The 15,858-nt window shown below is 39.9% G+C and overlaps 1 protein-coding gene and 1 pseudogene across 1 annotated transcript in view; both read right to left on the bottom strand.

The window, feature by feature from the left end:
• Positions 1-15,858, bottom strand: part of NEO1 (neogenin 1) — a 201,144-nt gene that overhangs the window by 174,183 nt on the left and 11,103 nt on the right. The window lies entirely within an intron of this gene.
• Positions 4,875-4,993, bottom strand: LOC128665224 (uncharacterized; annotated as a pseudogene).

Below are 15,858 nucleotides of genomic sequence, written 5' to 3'. Positions count from 1 at the left end.
TATGTGCATCACTAAGACCATCTTTTTCAGAATGTTTTTTAGGTTTTTACTTATTGCAAACTATACAAATTATAGAAAACTGTATGGAAGATTCTATGAAACAAAAAAGTTATAAAAAAGGAATACACTTCTGATCACATCTAACTTATAATCGTTGGAAGGCTACCCGGAAAGCAGATATTCAATTCACCAAGCCAAAAGAATCAAGATAAGTATATCACTTGAAGAGATATTCTGAATATATTTGCTTTTAACTTTATATGTGCAACTTTGAAATAATGCATAACACCAGCGGATATGAGCATATCTAACACTTATGAGTCATAAATCCAATCACTTTCAAAAATGTATACGGATACTTCATATGCCTTCTTAAGATGCTTCTGGTTTACCATGCATGGGGTTTTTAAAGGCTGAGATTCTCTACAGCAACATTTCTCACTCTTGTTGAATACAGGTGGATATAACTAGAGTCTAAAATTGTATTATTATATTTTTTATAAATATTTAATTCCAATTCATGATAGAGAGCACCTAAACTGAGAAATTATTATAAAGTAATATATCTAATTCATTAATCATAAGTTGTAGAAAGGTTTACTATTGTGATAAACCATGATCACCATAAAGGGATATAAGTCTGTTACATTGTTGTAATTATACAAACACTAAGCAGTGTGTTATACTTAATAGAAATCATTGCAATACACATTACTCATCATTTTAAAAGGATTTTATAAACACTGTTTGTTATATAACTTTAAGAATAAGGGAAGATACTGGGTGTACGTTTACCAAAGCAACACAACTTTAACAAAGACATGGCTTAGTGTCACCTGACATGTCTGCTGACTCAGGTATGTTAATTGGGAAAAGTTGAGAAATAGATGCAAAAACTATGCAACTATAAATGTATGTGCTCATGCACAAATAACCTTTGATAAGAAAAAACAAAAAGTATTCTTACCTTATAAATTCATTCCTTTCATGGTGGTGAGAGCCCACTAGACATTACTTCAGGGATTCAACGCCTGGCCACTAGGGGGAGGAAAATATAGCCATTTCATCAGCTTTGAATCCCTCTCACATCTTTGGTATCTCAGTTTAACACATAGCTGGGAGGAGAAAAAAATAGAGAAATAGGAAAGGACAAAGTAGGACTCTGATTACCATGAAATTGAACTAAATAAATAATCTGAGGTCTTAAAACATACATAGGAGTTCCCAGAACCTATGCAAAAAGTCTGGGAACTAAAGTAAGTCCCAAAGAAAAACAAAAAGCATACAGAAGACATTTGTCTTGGTGGTCCCTTGAGGATAAGAATATGAAGGAAAGCATTCTTCAAATCCACCATAAACATAAAAGACCACCAAAAACTGAATAAAACAGACTTTCTTGAAATTAGGAACTACAAATAAAATAATATTTTGAGATCTAAAATAGGCCATAACATTCCCCATTACTTAGGGACAAGAAGAAATTGGATTAATATCCTTTATCTTTTTCCAAAAATTGGAACCAGCACTAACACCTTCTAGGTTATATGTTAAAAGCTGAAAAAAAGAACTCCTGACTAATACAGGATCTTTCAGAAAAAAAAAAATTATGCTTACCTGATACATTAAAATTTCTTCAAGATATGGCGAGTCCACGGGTTCATCTTAATTACTGTCGGGAATATCACTCTTAGCCAGCAGGAGGAGGAAAAGAGCACCACAGATAAACTGTTAAGTATCACTCCCTTACCCACAACCCCCAGTAATTTGACCAAAAGGAAATGGAGAAAAGGAGAAATGCAAGGTGCGGAGGTGTCTGAGGTTTAGCCAAAAACAATCTTTAAAACAAAAAGGGTGAGTCTGTGGACTCACCATATCTTGAAAAAATAAATTTATCAGGTAAGTATAAATTTTGTTTTCTTCCTAAGATATGGTACGTCCAAGGATCATCAATTACTGTTGGGAACCAATACCCAAGCTACAGGACACATATGAATAGGGGGGGATAAAAACAAGCATGCCTAAACAGAAGGCACCACCGCTTGAAGAACCTTTCTCCCAAAAGCTGCCTCAGCCGAGGCAAAAGTATCCAATCTAAAATTTTGAAAAAGTAAGTAAAGAAGACCAAGTTGCAGCCTTGCAAATTTGCTCCAAGGAAGCTTCATTTTTAAAACCCAAGAAAAGGCAACAGCCCTGGTGGAATGAACCGTAATTTAAGAGCACAAACCACATACAAAATGTATAACAGACGTTTTTTCACCGAAGGCGGCTTCAGACACAGTGATGGAAAAAACAATCTCCTGATTAATATTTCTATTAGAAAACACCTTAGGAAGGAAACATAACTTAGTACAAAGAACCACCTTATTAGCATGAAAAATAAGATAAGGAGAATCAAACTGCAAAGCTGAGGGTTCAGAGACTCTCTGCACAGATAAAATAACCAAAAGAAATAAAACCTTCCAAGATAACAACAATGTCTACGGAATGCATTGGCTCAAACGGTGTCTTCTGCAAAAATTTTAAGAACAAGATTAAAGGGACATTATACTGTAAAATAGTTTTTCCCTTAATGTGTTTACAATTGCTTTTTTTACCAACTGCAGAGTAAAAAATGTTTGAAAATTAGCTTTTTAAGGTTTATTTGTGTATTTTAAAGCTCTTATTTTGTGTTTTGAAGCCACAATCTAATAAAATGGGTTGAGCTTGTAGGTATAATCAGAACTCATTACTGTATCACATTGTGTACATATAGCTGCTTCTTTATCTTATATCGGTCCATAAAACAATCACCAGTAAGTACTTGGAGAGAACAAAGGGAAATAAAAAATGTATTACCTTATCTCTGCTATATCCCACTAGAGGTGTACTCTCTTCTGCTGGTTGTGTTTACACAGCTTATCTAAAGCTTGGACCTGCGGCCACACACTTTCAGAATAGGTGGGGATACCACATGCTAAATCAACTATTTCAAATTCCAATATAAGGGTAAAGGAGCTACCTGTAAACAATTTAATACACTCCAGCAGGTTAAGTGGATCATTGGGAACAAATTTAAGGGGAGAAAATTTTTGAGTAAACTGTCCCTTTAAGGCTCCAAGGTGGAGCAACAGGTGTAAACACAGGCCTGATACTGACAAAGACCTCACAAAATGCTTGAACATCTGGCACATCTGTAAAACGTTTAAGTAACAAAACAGATAAGGCCAAAATTTGACCCTTTAGAGTGCTAACAGATAACCCTTTCTCCAGACCCTCCTGGAGAAAAGACAAGATTCTTTGAATCCGAACCCTACTCCCAGAGTAGCCCTTGGATTCACACCAATAAAGACATTTCCGCCATATCTTATGGTAAATCTTTCGAGTAACAGGCTTACGTGCCTGAATCATGGTCTCAATGACCAACTCAGAGAACCCATGCTTAGACAGAATCAAGCATACAATCTCCAAGCAGTCAGCTTCAGAGAAACGAGATTTCGATGAAGGAAGGGACCCTGAAGTAGAAAGTCCGTCCTCAAAGGCAGTCTCCATGGAGGTAGAGACTACATCTCCACTAGAACCGCATACCAGATGCTTCAAGGCCAAGCCGGAGCAATTAGAATCACTTATACTCTCTCCTGTTTGTTACAAACAATTACTCGTAGAAGCAGAGCAAACGGAGGGAATAAACAAGCCATCCTGAAGTTCCAAGGTACTGCCAACGAATTTATCAGGAAGGCCTGAGGATCTCACAACCTGGAGCCGTACTCTGGAAGCTTGTCATTCTGTCGATACGCCATCAGATCTAACTCCGGTACCCCCGATTTTGAAGTTAACCTGGAGAACACCTCCAGATGGAGTTCCCAGTCCCCGGGATGAAATATCTGCCTGCTCAGAAAATCTGCTTCCTAGTTGTCCACTCCTGGACTGTGAACGGCAGAGAGACAGCAACTGTGAGCTTCCGCCCACCGAAAGATCCAAGTCACTTCCTACAAGTCTAGGGAATTCCTAGTTCCCCCCTGATGGTTGATGTAAGCCACTGAGGTTATGTTGTTTGACTTGAATCTGATGAACTGGGCCAAAGACGGTTGAGGCCAAGCCATCAGAGCAATGTAAATAGCCCTCAACTCCAAAATGTTGATAGGGAGAGCGGACTCCTCCCTAGACCAAAGTCCCTGCGTTTTTAAGGAGTCCCATACTGCTCCCCAGCCCAACAGGCTGGCATCCGTGGTCACAATCACCCAAGAAGGTCTCCAAAAGCAAGTGCCCTGAGACAGGTGCTCCTGAGAGATCCACAACGGAAGAGTCTTTGGTCTCCTGATCTAGAACTATCTTTTGCGACAGATCCGCATAATCTCCATTCCATTGTCTGAGCATGCGCAACTGCAGAGCTCTCAGATGAAATAGAGCAAAAGGGACAATGTCCATGGAAGCCACCATCAAGCCAATTACTTCCATACATTGCTTTACTGAAGGAAGTACAGCAGTCTGAAGTGACCGGCAGGAGGAAGGAATCTTTGCAATTTTGAGCTCAGTCAGAAAAATCTTCATCAAAATGGAATCCATTATTGTCCCTAGGAAAACTACCCTTGTAGCTGGAACCAGGGAGCTTTTCTCCGAATACACTTTCCATCTGTGAGATTGAAGAAAATACAACATCATCTCTGTGTGAGATTCTGCTTGAAGAAAAGATGGCGCTTGAACTAAAATATCGTCCAGATAGGGAGCCATCGCAATGCCCCTTGACCGGATCACAGCCAAGAGGACCCCCAAAACCTTTGAGAATATTCTGGGAGCTGTGGCAAGTCCAAACGGACGGGCCACCTGAAATTTTTTTGTCTAGTAAGGCAAAACTCATAAATTTGTGATGATCCCTGTGAGCAGAACATGAAGGTACGCATCCACCGCACCCGGTGCTCCCAGGCGGACTCCCATCCAGGTACTGACCAGGCCTGACTCTGCTAAACTACAGAGATCAGATGGGATCGGGTATATTCAGAGTAGAGAGACAGTAGACTCTTAGATCTATGTCCACCATGAATTGACTTTCCTGCCCTAAAGGAAGAAAAGTGCCAATAGTCTCCATCATGAAGGATGGAACTTTGAGAGATTAGTTTAGACATACCTAGTCAAGAATGGGACGGAAAAATCTCTTCTAATTCGAGAACCACAATTAGATTAGAAAAAAACCCCAAAAAACCCCCAGAGGCCCTGTACCTGAGATGAGACTAGAACTATCACTCCTAGGAACGAGAGATCATGCACACACACTTCAAGAACACTTTTCTCTTATCTGGTCAGCAAATAATCTAGAAAAATGAATTCTTCTCCACCCGAACGACAGCTGTTCAAACTGCCAGTCTTGGTCCAAACAAGGTCTCACCCTTGTAAGGAATCGCCAGAAGCTTAATTTAAAGGAAAAATAAAAAATACTCCAAATATGGATACAGTTGACACATGTCTTGGTTGGATTGAGTATTGAACCTGCATCTGCAGTGTTATAAAGGCTAGGCTGTGCCAATAAGCCACAAGTACACTTAATAGATAAAGCATCGCTCCAGATGATCAACAACCTCCAGCTTCTTAACCATTGATCTGCCAAGGAGCAACTATGCTCCATAGGGATCGAAGTTCTGTGAGCCAAAGTAGAAATGCTCTCATCTACTTAAAGCACCATGCATTATAATGAAGTCAGTTGCAGGAAAAACCTGAAAAAAATTCATAGCACATCAATAACACTCCCCCAAAGGAAGTAACATCTTAGAAAATGTACTAAACTTCTAAGTGTTGACAACGATAAGGTATCAGTGTCGTTCTGTAGCTAAAACCTCCAAAACATACAAGAGGTGTTCAAGCATACATCTGAAGGTGGTCACTTCAGCATCAGAGGAAGGAATTATACTGTCCGAATCTGAGATTTTGCCATCAGAAACTACTGGTGACTCCTCCTCACCATACTTAGAAGAGAGAAAACCTGTGTAGCAGAATGCGGAACAGACACCTTACCATCTGAATCTTAAGTGTCCTCTTGCGTTTACCCTGTAGAAAAGGTAAGGCAGATAAGCCGCAGATTGAAGAGAATATCTGAGCTGAAAATTCTGCAGGCAAATACACTCCTCAAGGAGATTGAGAGAAACCGCAGGGCACTGTATGTGACGCCATTAAGGTTTGGGACTTTTAAGGAGAAAGCTGTGGCTATGCCTAAACAGTATCATCCTGGGAGACATGAGGCTCATAGTGCAACATTTATCCGTATCATCCTTAATATGAAAAATACATTTAAAATAAGGGGGACAGAAATGTTTAAACAGAAACAATTGGTCCACAAAATCTTTAGCCCGGATACGCACACCTAGAAGGAACATCTTTATTATGAAAATGTATCTAATAATAAGGACATCAAGGTTTACACAAACACAATAAGTGCACAAGAGCCAGAAAACTATACAACTAGTCTGTGAAAACTCCTCACTAAGTTAATAAATCCTTAACATAAGGATTAACATGTCACATACACATAAGAAATTAGCAAGAACATGTTCACCAGGAACACGTATCCTTATGCACCATTTGCAATTAGCTACTTAAACAAGCGAGAGAAAGACAAAACTGCATCTCTAAATTCACTGACATTGTAGTCTAAGGACGCCACTCCGTTCTAGCCAGAGAACTAGGCAGAGTTAAAAACCTGACTCATTGACAGCCCAAAATGGCGCCTCTCTGATTCCCAAAGGAGAAGGAGGAGGCGGGCGCAAGAAAAAAACGGCATGGAAATGAAGTGCACATTCACAGCGCTTAATTCTGCCGAAAATAAACTACTAGAGGAAAAATAAAGGGCGTTGATATTAGGTAATAAATAAGACACCACTCTCTAAGATAAACGGTTGATTAACCCCTGGAAAATGCGCAGCTCTATAAATGGCGCGCTCCAAACTGCCACTAAGCAGGGACAGCAGAAAGCCTAGAAAAACATAATTTATGCTTACCTGATAAATTTATTTCTCTTGTAGTGTATTCAGTCCACGGGTCATCCATTACTTATGGGATATATTCCCTTCCCAACAGGAAGTTGCAAGAGGATAACCCAAAGCAGAGCTGCTATATAGCTCCTCCCCTCACATGTCATATCCAGTCATTCGACCGAAACAAGACAAGAAAGGAGAAACCATAGGGTGCAGTGGTGACTGGAGTTTTAATTAAAATTTAGATCTGCCTTAAAAAAGACAGGGCGGGCCGTGGACTGAATACACTACAAGAGAAATAAATTTATCAGGTAAGCATAAATTATGTTTTCTCTTGTTAAGTGTATTCAGTCCACGGGTCATCCATTACTTATGGGATACCAATACCAAAGCTAAAGTACACGGATGATGGGAGGGACAAGGCAGGAACTTAAACGGAAGGAACCACTGCCTGTAGAACCTTTCTCCCAAAAACAGCCTCCGAAGAAGCAAAAGTGTCAAATTTGTAAAATTTTGAAAAAGTGTGAAGCGAAAACCAAGTCGCAGCCTTGCAAATCTGTTCAACAGAGGCCTCATTCTTAAAGGCCCAGGTGGAAGCCACAGCTCTAGTGGAATGAGCTGTAATTCTTTCAGGGGGCTGCTGTCCAGCAGTCTCATAGGCTAAACGTATTATGCTACGAAGCCAAAAGGAGAGAGAGGTTGCCGAAGCTTTTTGGCCTCTCCTCTGTCCAGAGTAAACAACAAACAGGGAAGAAGTTTGACGAAAATCTTTAGTTGCCTGTAAATAGAACTTCAGGGCACGGACTACGTCCAGATTATGCAAAAGTCGTTCCTTCTTTGAAGAAGGATTAGGACATAATGATGGAACAACAATCTCCTGATTGATATTCCTGTTAGAAATTACCTTAGGTAAAAACCCAGGTTTAGTACGCAGAACTACCTTGTCTGAATGGAAAATCAGATAAGGAGAATCACAATGTAAGGCAGATAACTCAGAGACTCTTCGAGCCGAGGAAATAGCCATCAAAAACAGAACTTTCCAAGATAAAAGCTTAATATCAATGGAATGAAGGGGTTCAAACGGAACCCCTTGAAGAACTTTAAGAACCAAGTTTAAGCTCCACGGCGGAGCAACAGTCTTAAACACAGGCTTAATCCTAGCCAAAGCCTGACAAAAAGCCTGGACGTCTGGAACTTCTGCCAGACGTTTGTGTAAAAGAATAGACAGAGCAGAAATCTGTCCCTTTAACGAACTAGCAGATAAGCCCTTTTCTAAACCCTCTTGTAGAAAGGACAATATCCTAGGAATCCTAACCTTACTCCATGAGTAACTCTTGGATTCGCACCAATATAAATATTTAAGCCATATCTTATGGTAAATTTTTCTGGTAACAGGCTTCCGTGCCTGTATTAAGGTATCAATAACTGACTCCGAGAAGCCACGCTTTGATAGTATCAAGCGTTCAATCTCCATGCAGTCAGCCTCAGAGAAATTAGATTTGGATGGTTGAAAGGACCTTGTATTAGAAGGTCCTGCCTCAGAGGCAGAGACCATGGTGGACAGGACGACATGTCCACTAGGTCTGCATACCAGGTCCTGCGTGGCCACGCAGGCGCTATCAGAATCACCGATGCGCTCTCCTGTTTGATCTTGGCAATCAGTCGAGGCAGCAGCGGAAACGGTGGAAACACATAAGCCATGTTGAAAACCCAAGGGGCTGCTAGAGCATCTATCAGCGCCGCTCCCGGGTCCCTGGACCTGGATCCGTAACAAGGAAGCTTGGCGTTCTGGCGAGACGCCATGAGATCCAGTTCTGGTTTGCCCCAACGATGAACCAGCTGAAGGAACACCTCCGGATGAAGTTCCCACTCCCCCGGATGAAAAGTCTGGCGACTTAAAAAGTCCGCCTCCCAGTTCTCCACGCCTGGGATGTAAATCGCTGACAGGTGGCAAGAGTGAGACTCTGCCCAGCGAATTATCCTTGAGACTTCTAACATCGCTAGGGAACTCCTGGTTCCCCCTTGATGGTTGATGTAAGCCACAGTCATGATGTTGTCCGACTGAAATCTGATGAACCTCAGTGTTGCTAACTGAGGCCAAGCTAGAAGAGCATTGAATATTGCTCTTAACTCCAGAATATTTATTGGGAGGAGTTTCTCCTCCTGAGTCCATGATCCCTGAGCCTTCAGGGAGTTCCAGACTGCGCCCCAACCTAGAAGGCTGGCATCTGTTGTTACAATCGTCCAATCTGGCCTGCGAAAGGTCATACCCTTGGACAGATGGACCCGAGAAAGCCACCATAGAAGAGAATCTCTGGTCTCTTGATCCAGATTTAGCAGAGGGGACAAATATGAGTAATCCCCATTCCACTGACTTAGCATGCATAATTGCAGCGGTCTGAGATGCAGGCACGCAAATGGCACTATGTCCATTGCCGCTACCATTAAGCCGATTACTTCCATGCACTGAGCCACTGACGGGACGGGTGTGGAATGGAATGAAGGACACGGCAAGCATTTAGAAGTTTTGATAACCTGGACTCAGTCAGGTAAATTTTCATCTCTACAGAATCTATAAAAGTCCCTAGGAAGGAGACTCTTGTGAGTGGTAATAGAGAACTCTTTTCCACGTTCACCTTCCACCCATGCGACCTCAGAAATGTCAGAACTATCTCTGTATGAGACTTGGCAATTTGAAAACTTGACGCTTGTATCAGAATGTCGTCTAGATACGGAGCCACCGCTATGCCTCGCGGTCTTAGAACCGCCAGAAGAGAGCCCAGAACCTTTGTAAACATTCTCGGGGCCGTAGCTAACCCGAAGGGAAGAGCTACAAACTGGTAATGCCTGTCTAGAAAGGCAAATCTTAGGTACCGATAATGATCTTTGTTAATCGGTATGTGAAGGTAGGCATCCTTTAAGTCCACTGTGGTCATGTACTGACCCTCTTGGATCATGGGTAGGATGGTTCGAATAGTTGCCATTTTGAATGATGGAACTCTTAGGAATTTGTTTAAGATCTTTAAGTCCAAGATTGGTCTGAAGGTTCCCTCTTTCTTGGGAACTACAAACAGATTTGAGTAAAATCCTTGCCCTTGTTCCGTCCGCGGAACTGGGTGGATCACCCCCATTACTAGGAGGTCTTGTACACAGCGTAGAAATGCCTCTTTCTTTAGTGCTTTAAGCTTGTCCATAATTTCATCCAATGGAGCTGTGTGAATGGCCTCTTCTAGAGACTCAAACCAGAATGTCGCAGCAGCAGTGACAGGCGCAATGCATGCATTTTCTTAAGGTAACCTAATTTTTTATCCATTGGATCCGAAAAAGCACAACTATCCTCCACCGGGATAGTGGTACGCTTAGCTAAAGTAGAAACTGCTCCCTCCACCTTAGGGACCGTCTGCCATAGGTCCCGTGTAGTGGCGTCTATTGGAAACATTTTCCTAAATATAGGAGGTGGGGGAAAGGGCACACCGGGTCTATCCCACTCCTTGCTAATAATTTCTGTAAGCCTTTTAGGTATAGGAAAAACGTCAGTACACACCGGCACCGCATAGTATCTATCCAGCCTACATAATTTCTCTGGAATTGCAACTGTGTTACAGTCATTCAGAGCCGCTAACACCTCCCCTAGTAATACAAGGAGGTTCTCAAGCTTAAATTTAAAATTAGAGATCTCTGAATCCGGTTTCCCTGGATCAGATCCATCACCCACAGAATGAAGCTCTCCGTCCTCATGTTCTGCAAACTGTGACGCAGTATCGGACATGGCTCTCACAGCACCAGCGTGCTCTGTCCTTATCCCAGAGCAATTGCACTTGCCTCTTAATTCTGGCAATTTAGATAATACTTCTGTCAGGGTATTATTCATAATAGTAGCCATGTCTTGTAAAGTGATTTGTATGGGCGTCTCTGATGTACTTGGCGCCACAATATCAAGCGCCTCCTGAGCGGGAGGCGAAGGTACCGACACGTGAGGAGAGTTAGTCTGCATAACTTCCCCCTCGTTGTCTGGTGATAATTCCTTTACAGATAAAGACTGACCTTTATTATTTAAAGTGAAATCAATACATTTAGTACACATATTTCTATGGGGCTCCACACTGGCCTTCAAACATAGTGAACAAACAGATTCATCTGTGTCAGACATGTTTAAACAGACTAGCAATGAGACTAGCAAGCTTGGAAAACACTTTAAAATAAATTTACAAGCAATATAGAAAACGCTACTGCACCTTTAAGAAGCACAAAAAACTGTCACAGTTGAAATGACAATGAACCACATCAGTTATAGCAACCAAATTTTCACAGTAAATGTATTAAGTTAGCAGAGCATTGCACCCACTTGCAAATGGATGATTAACCCCTTAATATCCAAAACGGATAATCAAATAGAGAAAAAAACGTTTTTAACACAGTCAACACACTGTCACAGGTCTGCTGTGACTTATTACCTCCCTCAAAAATGACTTTTTAAGTCCCTTGAGCTCTCTAGAGACGTCCTGGGTCATGCAGGAAGAAGCAGGAAGACTGAGACTGAATTTTTACTGCGCAAAAAAGCGCTAAAATAGGCTCCTCCCACTCATTATTACAACAGTGGGAACCTCAGTTAACTGTTTCTATGCAGAAATATAAGTCAGCCATGTGGAAAAATTCATGCCCCAATAAGTTGTATCACCAATGTACCTCACAAAAACGATTAAACATGCCAGCAAAAGTTTTAAACATCCTTTTTTAAAGAGTATGTATCTCTATTGATAAGCCTGATACCAGTCCTTCTACTGCATTTTAAGGCTTATTACATTACTTCAGTATTAGTAGCATTTTCTTAGTCAAATTCCATTCCTTAGAAAATTACTTTACTGCATATACATTAATCAGCCTGATACCAGACGCTTTCACTGCATTTAAGTCTGTACTTACATTACATCGGTATCAGCAGTATTTTCTTAGTCAATTCCATTGCTTAGAAAAATATTTTACTGCACATACCTTATTTGCAGGAGACCCTGCACGCTATTCCCTTTCTGAAGTTACCCCACTCCTCAGAATGTGCGAGAACAGCCAGTGGATCTTAGTTACTTCTGCTAAGATCATAGAAAACGCAGGCAGATTCTTCTTCCAAATACTGCCTGAGAAAAAAACAGCACACTCCGGTGCCATTTAAAAATAACAAACTTTTGATTGAAGAAATAATTAAGTATAAAACACCACTCTCCTCTCACGACCTCCATCTATGTTGAGGGTTGCAAGAGAATGATTGGATATGACATGTGAGGGGAGGAGCTATATAGCAGCTCTGCTTTGGGTGATCCTCTTGCAACTTCCTGTTGGGAAGGGAATATATCCCATAAGTAATGGATGACCCGTGGACTGAATACACTTAACAAGAGAAACAAAAACTTTCAAAACTGAATAAAATAATGAAATTATGGCAGATTAACCTAATGTGCTCTTAACTCATTCTAGCTACAGTAACACTCTTAGAAACATAGTTACCCTAAAGATCTGTATATACAATAACAAGTCTCAGATATATAACCCCATGAACCACAGAGGTAATTCCCAAAGAAAACATCAAATAACAATATATGAATTAAATGATATAAAATGAGCCCAATAAATTAGTTAATCCTTTCATACACATAGAAGGAATGAACTCAAGTCTCCAGTCACAATCTATAAAGTGCCTGAATACTGCCTGTAATAAATCCTACTAAGGATTCTTGAAGTCCCATTAAAAAAGCAAAGAGTTAAATTTATTCTGAACTCTGAAGTGCAAATCTCCTTACCTAGAAGATAATTTGCACTTACCTGCATCTAGCCGTCTGGCAGGAGGACAGCACACAAGGCATGGAAGAACACATCCTAACTGCTTTAAAGCCACCACTGCCCTACTGAGAAGACTGAAGTGGAGTACGGCTAGACCCATTCTTTAAAAAAAAAAAAAAAAAAAAAAAGGGAAAGATCAGAGTACTATTCTGCTTTCAAAATAACAGACTCTTGATTGAAGTGAAATAAATCCAATATTCTTCAGACACCAAAAACTTCACCTTCTCCATGCATCAGAGGCAAAGAGAATGACTGGGGGTTCTGGGTAAGGGAGTGACACTTAAAGTGAAAGTAAATCCTAGCATTTTACAAACGCTAGGATTTACTATTGAAACAAATAAAAGGCACTCCTTTATTTGATTCAATCGATCGCTGTTTTTAGCTGCTTCGGCAGCCCACGGCTAAAAAAAAATTTAGGCTAAGAGGTGACGTTTGCACCTCTTAGTCAATAGCCGTGCAGTAAATCCGGCTTGGCGCCCATGGGACCTCTTAGCCAAAAAAATTTTAGCAGAGCTAAGAGCGGCGATCGGTTGAATCAAATAAAGGAGCTTTCTACATGAAGTATCTTATACTTCATGAATGAAAGTGCCCTTTATTTGTTTGTAAAACGCTAGGATTTACTTTCACTTTATCAGTTTATCTGTGGTGCTCTTTGCCTCCTCCTGCTGGCCAGGAGTGATATTTCCAACAGTAATTAAGATGAACCTGTGGACTCACCATATCTTAGGAAGAAATAAACCATAACCTTCACCAAAGGAAATGTAGGCCTGTCGTCCATACTGTAACCTTAAGCGACTACGATTAGAATCCAGAGATTTTGAACATAATGCGACTAGGCCTTTTAAGGAAGTAATAACCTACAGCGTACAGAATAAAATCTAAATTGGAGGATACAATTTATTTGAAAGAGGAAGGAGGTTTCATATATTGTTAAACCTTATTCCAAATAACACTTGACTTTCAGGCAGTTCTGGAAAAATATTTAAGACTTCCTCAAGACAAAGAAGTATAATGGTATGTAACCAAAGAAAATAAATCCTTTTCCCAGAAAAAAAAAGTCTAAAGTCTAATCATAAAAATTGAGTCTGCTGACCAATAAATGAGCCATAGAGCTCTGAGTGTTCTGCAAAAATCATATTTTAGCATTAAGATGCATGATTAAAATTACATTTTCAAATAAGGAATTTGAGTTTAAAAGATTCAAAGAGTTTTGAAAATGTTCAATAGCAGAAGACTTGAAACTAGATCAGACAGATTTCCACATCAAAGTGAAAAGACTGCAATTACACCAGTGATGTCAAAGCTTTTGGAAACAGGCAACCCACTTGTAAAAAATAAAGGCCTTTGCAAAGAAAGAATCCTAATTTCTTTTCCATAGGGTTCCTGGAAAATTAACTATCCTCAAAAGGGACAGTAAATCACATGGATAAAGTGGCACATCCACCATGTAAAAGTCCCCATAGCTCTACAAAAGAAGTTGATAAAGGAAACATCTTAAAAAAAAACAGAAAAAAACCCCATAAATTATGCTTAACTGAGAAATTAATTTATTTAATCGTGATGAGAGTCTGCGATCCATTACCCCTGGGAATTACTACTAGGAGGAGGCAAAGATTCTCAAAGCCCAGGAACTCTATAAAACCCCTCCCACCTCACTGGCAACTCATTCTGACGTATAGCCAAGCCAGAGTTAGGAAAATAATCAATAGCAAACAAATAGGAGCAGGGAAAAAGATGTGCGTAAGAAAAAACATCAGAGAAACACAAGGTGGAGTCTTGTGGATTCTCACCATCATGAAATAAATTAATTTATCAGATAAGCATGAATGTTTTCTTTCATACAGGTGGTGCGAGTCCACAATACATTACTTCTGGGAACTAATACCCAAGCAATGGAGTCCACGTATAATGAAACATAATACTGAAAGTGAGGGGATTTAAAGGGACATTAAACACAAAAATTTTCTTTCATGATTTAGAAAGAGCATGCAGTTTTAAACAACTTTCTAATTTACTTCTATTATCTAATTTGCTTAATTCTCTTGATATTCTTTGCTGAAAAGCATATCTAGATAGGCTCAGTAGCTGCTGATTGGTTGCTGCACATAGATGCCTCATGTGATTTGCTCTCCCATGTACATTGTTATTTCTTCAACAAAGGATATCTTAAAAATGAAGCAAATTAGATAATAGAAGTAAATTGGAAACTTGTTTAAAATTGTATTCTCTATCTGAATCATGAAAGTTTAATTTTGATTTGACAACAAATTCCTGTCTGATACAGACAGAAGATACAACACTAAGAAAGAAAGAAAAACCTAGTCCTAAAAACTACCTTACCCTAAAAATATATAGATAAGGAAGTTCACAGAAAAGGGCAAAAAAAATCAGAAAACTTTCTAGCAGAAAAACAGGCAAAAGAAACAAAACCTAATGCATAGGCTGTAAAAGAGAAGCCTGCAAAATCCTCAAAACCAAAATCTGTTAATAATAGACTTAATCCTAGCCAAAGTTAGAACAAAGCTATAAATATATGAAAGATTAGCAATCTTCCAAAGGGACAGAACTGAAAGAGAGGAAATCTGACCCTTCAAAAGAGTTGGCAGATAAAACCATATCCTAACCATGCTGCAAAAACTGCAAAAAAAAACTAGGAATTCTAAAAGAATGCCAGTAAGAAAACATGATCCTTACATAAGGAAATAAAGGTCCAACCATGATGCTGAAGAAACAACATCAATTTGAACCAAAATCATCCAGAAAAGCAAACCAAAGGTAATAGAAAAACGTCCCAGCAATAATGCAGCTGGAGTGCCAGTGCAGACTGAGGTTATCTGCCAGAACCTCACAAAAATCCAAACGATATAGAATGTCCACAGCACCTTATTCTTAAGACAATTCCTTTATTAGGAAAAGATGAAGTACATGCAACGTTTCGGTCCTTTCAGCCCTTAATCATGCAACATGATTGATAATGTTCCTAGAGAATAGGAACATGACCATAAACATCCAAGAAGACTATTATGGACATAGAAAGACCTTGCAAAATAAAAGGCAGAAAAAAATCAAAATAGTCACTATTTAGGAA

The sequence above is a fragment of the Bombina bombina genome, chromosome 6, assembly GCF_027579735.1.
Source record: "Bombina bombina isolate aBomBom1 chromosome 6, aBomBom1.pri, whole genome shotgun sequence".
Classification (NCBI taxonomy): Eukaryota; Metazoa; Chordata; class Amphibia; order Anura; family Bombinatoridae; genus Bombina; species Bombina bombina.
Note: the sequence above shows the minus strand (reverse complement) of the source record. Positions and strands in the feature narration are given on the sequence as shown.